The sequence below is a fragment of the Camellia sinensis genome, chromosome 2 (genome assembly GCF_055761805.1).
Source record: "Camellia sinensis isolate YWXY chromosome 2, ASM5576180v1, whole genome shotgun sequence".
Lineage (NCBI taxonomy): Eukaryota > Viridiplantae > Streptophyta > Magnoliopsida > Ericales > Theaceae > Camellia > Camellia sinensis.
The window spans coordinates 30,332,760-30,339,258 of NC_138962.1; positions in this window are offsets into that span (position 1 = coordinate 30,332,760).

Genomic DNA, 6,499 nt, shown 5'->3' on the forward strand with positions numbered 1-6,499 from the left:
TAGACAAGTCTCACTGGGCGTGCTAAAATATGTTAGTAAAAATCTGGTTTGGACAAAATCGACAAGGAAGAGTCGACAAGAAAATCAATTTTTACAAATAAACAAACTGATCATGCCATGTAGTTGGTGTCCTATACCTTGACAGATTCAAGAATTTCTTTAGAGCTTCTAATATGAAGAAACAAATGCAAACAAACTGAAATTCGATTAAATAACATTCAAACTTGTCACTTAATTTCAAGAATCAAATTACAAGCTTAAAAATGATTATTGAGTACAAAAGTTGAATTACAGATGAAATATTCCCAAGTTATGATAGACTACTCCTAGATGAGTTATACTATTCCTAAATTTCACATGAGTTGTGAATTTGGTTGAAGGGTTCTGTTCACCTTCCCTTTGCCTATTTGTAGACTCCATCGACGGTTTCAATAAACTACCTAGAGCAGTTTTTGTTCTCTTCATGCACACTGCCATGATTGCCATGTAAAAGAAGATGGTGGTTGCCTCAACTTTTGTTGGATGTGGTGCCACCCTTTGATGCTTATAAAGTGGGCAACTAACTTGCAAGAAACATATTGCTACCATGTGTCCTGCAAAAAATAAATAACAATAATAATAATAATCTTTGGCCATTAATGGCTTGTCACTCTTTGCCATGTTTGACAAAAAAAAAATGCCCCCCAAATGTATTTTCACCATCAATTTGTAATGGATTTTTAACATCTTTTGAGAGAAGGAACTATTTTTCTATTTTAGCCACTATTGGCATATCAAAAATTTTAAAATCATGTTATCTTCATGACTTAGTGTATTAACCCTTCGAACCACATACCTTGGCTTTTCATGAATAATTGGCTCCTTAGAAATTATGGGTATTAGCCTTCCAAGCCACCATTTTAAGCCAAATATGGTGAAAATTATGAACAAAAAAGACAAAAAATAACGAACAGCAGCCCCTTTTGACAAAAGATGATAAAAATCATTTGGGAAAAAAAACAAGTTTTGAGTCAATTATGGCTAAAATTGATAAACAACCGACTGTTCATGAATTCAATATTTTTTATATCATTCAAAATGATGAAATATATGAGTTCTCAAAGCCAATTTATACTATAGCTTTTATTGTTCAAAATTTACTTTGGATTTGTGGGTCACACCAAAATATGAATTTGATGGAGTGGCTAACAAAAGAACAATATTTAGACAATATGTTTCTTTCTTTAAATATTTTTTGGTGAAAGGTAATTGGCCAAAAATTTGACCTCACTATTTTCAATTGCCTGTCGAACACCATGCCAAGATGATAAGATGACATTAGTGGCCTTGGAAAAAATAATTGGCTAATGATCCAACATTGTCTAGATGGTTTGACTTTGGCTTTGTTCTTCAAGATCATGGTGAATATAAGCGGCAATGATTCTTGAGTGGCCCTATTCTCAAATGTAGAAAGGAAGTCTTGCATGAATTGAGATTGTATCAACTGTGTTTAACATAGTAAACAAAGTTTGCTACACATTCGATAGTAGAATGTGTACTATTGACTGTCAAAAATATCAAGAATATTCGATATTATTGCTTATCTTGATTGGGTGTGGTTTTGTAAATTTGCCAGTTAATTGGCATTTTGTGTTTAACACAATAAACAAAGTTTGCTACACGTTTGACAGTCAAATGTGTACCATCAACTGTCAAAATATATATATATATATATTTAATGAATATGAGTTGATCCAGGTTTTGTCCTTTATATCATTTAAGGTAAAATTCACTTTTACCTTAAATGAAAGGGGCATTATTGACACCATATTTTATTTTCTATCGATTATGGCCAAATCTAATCTGATTAGTCGTGGTCTGTCAATTATGGCCAAATTTAATTTTACTGATTGTGGCTTATTGATTTTTATCTGTCAATTTAGACCATGAATCATCTTTTTTATAAATAAATTATGGCCATATTATTATTATTATTATTATTATTATTATTATTTGTTTTTTGCAAGAAATGTGGTAGCGATATGTTTCTTGCAAGTTAGTTGCCCACTTTATAGGTGTCAAAGGGTGGCACCACATCTTGCAAAAGTTGAGGCAACCACCATCTTATTTTACGTGGCAATTGTGGCAGTGTGCATGAAGAGAACAAAATTGCTCTAGGCAGTTTATTGAAACCGTCGGTGGAGTCTGTAAATTGGCAAAGAAAAGATGAGCAGAGCCCTTCAACCAAATTCACAACTCATGTGAAATTTATGAGTAGTGTAACTTATCTAGGAGTAGTTTATATTAACTAAAGAGTTGTTCATCTGTAATTCAGCTTTTGTACTTTGGCCCTGTTGATTGTAATTATTTTTAAGCTTGTAATTTGATTATTGAAATTAAGTGACAAGTTTGAGTGTTATTCAATCGAATTCCATTTTGTTTGCACTTATTTCTTCACATTAAAACCTCCAAAGAAGTCCTTGAATCTCTCAAGACATAGGACACCAATCACATTGTTTGATCAATTTGTTTGTTTGTGAAAATTGGTTTTTCTATTGATTCTTTCTTGTTGATTTTATCTAAATCAAATTTTTACTAACAAACTCATTTCTAGAAGAAGAAGTGAGACTTGAAATGTCAATTTGTGTAAACTCGCATTTTCCACAGGGACGATGGCATTAGGCAAGTGATGGAGTCAGTCTACAAAATAGTTTTTTATTTTTTATTTTTTTATAGTAGAAGTTCTAGTCAATAACCAATTTACCCAACAAATAAAAAATAAAGATTGGGCTACCATCCAACAACCCATTTGGATTGGAAGGTATTGTTTCTGTAAGACACAGATAACGCAGCCGGTAAAAAGATTCAAAACATACCTTAGGTGATAGAATTTGACTCGAAGAACCTTGTAGGAAAATCACGTGCTTCACAAACTACGAACTACGAACTACAAACACCCAGCAATGGAGTGATACTACAGTATGAGTATTACCCACACTAGTCACAGTGCAAAGGCTTGAGCGCTATTCTGGGAGAGAGAGTATGGGAAAAATCATTCATTATTGGATTCATTCCATATCCCATATACTGTATCCGATATATAGGTTGACTATCTAACCATCTATCCATATCTCTTGATAACATATGATAGATATAGCTATTGATAGTGGGCTATCCAAATAGGATAGTCATTAAATTCAAATTCAAATTAAGATGGGTAATCTGAATGGATCATAGGTCATGCCACATGGGCATCCAAATCCGGGTCTAACACCCGGCCCAATTTCCAACATCTCTCACTCATATCTGAGTTGGCATGACACTGCCACATCTGTATCTCAATCTCCTCAAATATTAAACAATCTTATACTAGCCAATGAACTGTGTGACCGTTGAGAACACCTGCATGTGGGAGCTCTATACTAGAAACTCAATATGAGCTAGCATAGAGATATCAACTCAAAAAGAATATAAATAGTGTCTCATGTACCCAGATCCATCTGGCTACATCGGTCCAAAACATCTCTAATCCCTCAAAGAGCATGTTTGACCCTCCTCGGTCCCGCATTATATTCATACTCAATCAGCATCCCATACAAAGCAATGTGAGTTGTCGATAGTGAATATAGAGCAGAGATGTAGAACTAGATGATCTTCCCTTCACACTCATATCATTTAACTCATAATTGACCGCTTTCCCAGTAATGTCCCTTAAGGCCAAATCATACATGACCACAGGCAACATACCAAAGTAGTTGAACATCAACTCCTCATCTTATGACATAATCAAAGGTCACAAAAGGCACAAAGTGAAGTCATTGGAAAAAATGACTTTTAGGACTCACACGGTGAGGAAGCAGGGATCCATTCTTTCACCTTGCTAACGAGTCGATAAGCACATGCAGTATGAATGCATGCCATAGTGGAGTAACTCTTCCAAATAGTGATATTAAACTCACACACCATACAGATCTTAGTCTAATCACTCTTAAGCGCACAAGTCGCTTCCTAGCGTCTAACTTGAATTCTCTATTTGCTCGCCTCCTAGGCATCAAATGAGATCTCGCATCTGACTATCATAACAGGCACATCATGGAAAAGTAGGCACTTGTAGACACCCCATTTTTTACCATTCTTAAGACTTGGGCGCTACTAATTGCTCACCCAATGATGATTTGTGGGTTTGTCCAAATGTTCAATTTCCTCAGCAGAAAACCTCAAATTTTGAGGCTTAAAAAACCTACAAACCTTGTGCCTTGTTTTTGGACCAAAACAGTAGTTTTTCAAGCCTGACCATCCAAGGGACCAACAAACCCACTAGTGGCCTACCGCCCACTATTAGTGGCCGGCTGGCCACCTGTGTAAGAATTCTAATCTTTTTGCCAATTGTGTCAACTGTCTCCACAGATGCATGCACTGCCTTTGCTGTAGCTGTATGGATATTTTTTAGATCGTCTCATATATTTCTATATATAGATGACTTCCTCATATAATTTAGGGTTAGAAAAATTTGTAGAGCAAAGTTTTGGAAAATATTTCTCTCTCTACACTTTTCTCTCTCCCTTGCAACTTCTATACCCTTTACCTAGGCACTCCAAACCAAACCTTGAGGGTTATTTGCTAAGGTGTTTGAGCTTGCATTTTAAGCTCTTGAGGGTGTGAATCCAAGCTTCTTTCCCTTATTCATTGACCATCATTTATTGCCCTTTTTGTACTATTTTTCATCTAAATTTATGGGCTGAAACTTGTGGTTTAAGACCATTAAAGGTAGAGGGGTGGATAACTTTTCTTTGATCCTTGCTTCTTAGGCCTTGACCCCTGTGTTTCCCATCTTTTCATTATCTTTTTTTGAGCTTTTAAACACTAATTTTTAGAGGTTTTTCAGAGGATAAAATGTGGTTTTGAAATCCCAAAAATGGAGGGGTTAGGCTCTCCTCCTTTGGCTTGTTTACTAGCGTAATTGCTCCATTATTTTAGTTTCCTTTGGTAGAAGTTTTTACCTTAATTTCAGTGTTGTTTTAGCCTATTTTAGGATTGTGTTTAGTTATTCATGTCATTTATGCTTTGTATTACATGGTTGTAGTGTAACGGCGGTCCTCATAGGTTTGGTGTTTTAGGCATTAGACACCAACCTATTTGAGTTGATAGCATTTATTTCAAGCTTTCCATACTTGTGTTCACCTCTAATCATCTTTGCACTTCTCCATTTTCTTGGCTTCTTCCTTGCTTTGAGAATCGTTTCAAACCGATTGTGTATTTAAGCTTGAGATAGAGATTGTTGTATTTAATGGTTTAATCTCTTCGGAGGTTCATTACCAATGGCATGACATCTCTCTCATGCCCTAAACTAACCCTTGGTTTGACATTTCCATCCTTTAGTGGACTTAATGCTCATTATTGGACTCAATCAATTAATAAATGGAAAGGTAATGAAATGGACTAATAAAATTGGGGTAAAATAAAGCAAGATAATAAATTCAACTTGGGTTCAATCGAACGTTAATTGAATCCATTGAGTCTTGAGTCGTTTCATACTTGTTAGTGATGAAAACAGTTTAAGAGTCAATGTCAACCGCTTTTCTTGATCAACATCATGATAGGGAAGAGGTTCATGAGTCTTTAATTGTGCATTTAGTGAAATTGTATCCCTTGATTCACAAGCCATCATGCAATGAATTTGCATCAATTAATGGCTTACGAATCGAACCTACCTCTCCTTTGAGCTATTTGATGATAAGGAGAGGCATGGTGGACATACATCCCCTGAGAATGCTCTATTTGTGGTCTGTTTATTTTCTGTTATAGCAGGGGAAACCCAACATTAGTGGCCAGTAGGCCACCTTTATTGGGTGGCAGGCCACTATTAGTGGGCGGCCGGCCACCACTGCTGGCCTGCCGGCCACCTTTTTCAACCAGGTAGTACCACTTTCTTCACAGAGTAGAGCAGAGGCTGAGGTGCAAAGCAGTGCATAGGCATTCTCGGGAGAAGAAATTTATGTGTATGCATAAGCCATTTCCTTGCTTCTCGGGACCTGTTAGACTTGTTTTGTTACTAGTAGTATGTCGTGAGTGAACTTGTAATTAATTACTTAGCTAATTAATTCCGTAATGTAACTAGTTAGTTAGTTTAATTAGTTAATTTATATTAATTAGTTAGAGTGATTAATTTTGTGTTGTAATTATTTAATTAGCCAAAATAGTTAATTAAATTTGATGTTGTAATATTAATAGGTAGCTAGTTTAGCTAATTCATTTCTTCTGACCCTCCTGTGCGAGGGCGAAATATGTAATAAGTGTGTATATCTTTCAACCCCACGTCTTTCTTCCTTTTATTTCCCTGCTTATGATGGATAGTGTAGCACATTATATTTTGTTTAGCATTTTTCATGTTCAAAGCATCCATTGTCTTGCATGCATAAGGCTCAGTTCATCATGCTAACAAGCATTATCGTTTAAATACTTTTTTGAAAACATGCTTAACACCGCATGTTATCAAATTGATTCATATGCCATATTTATA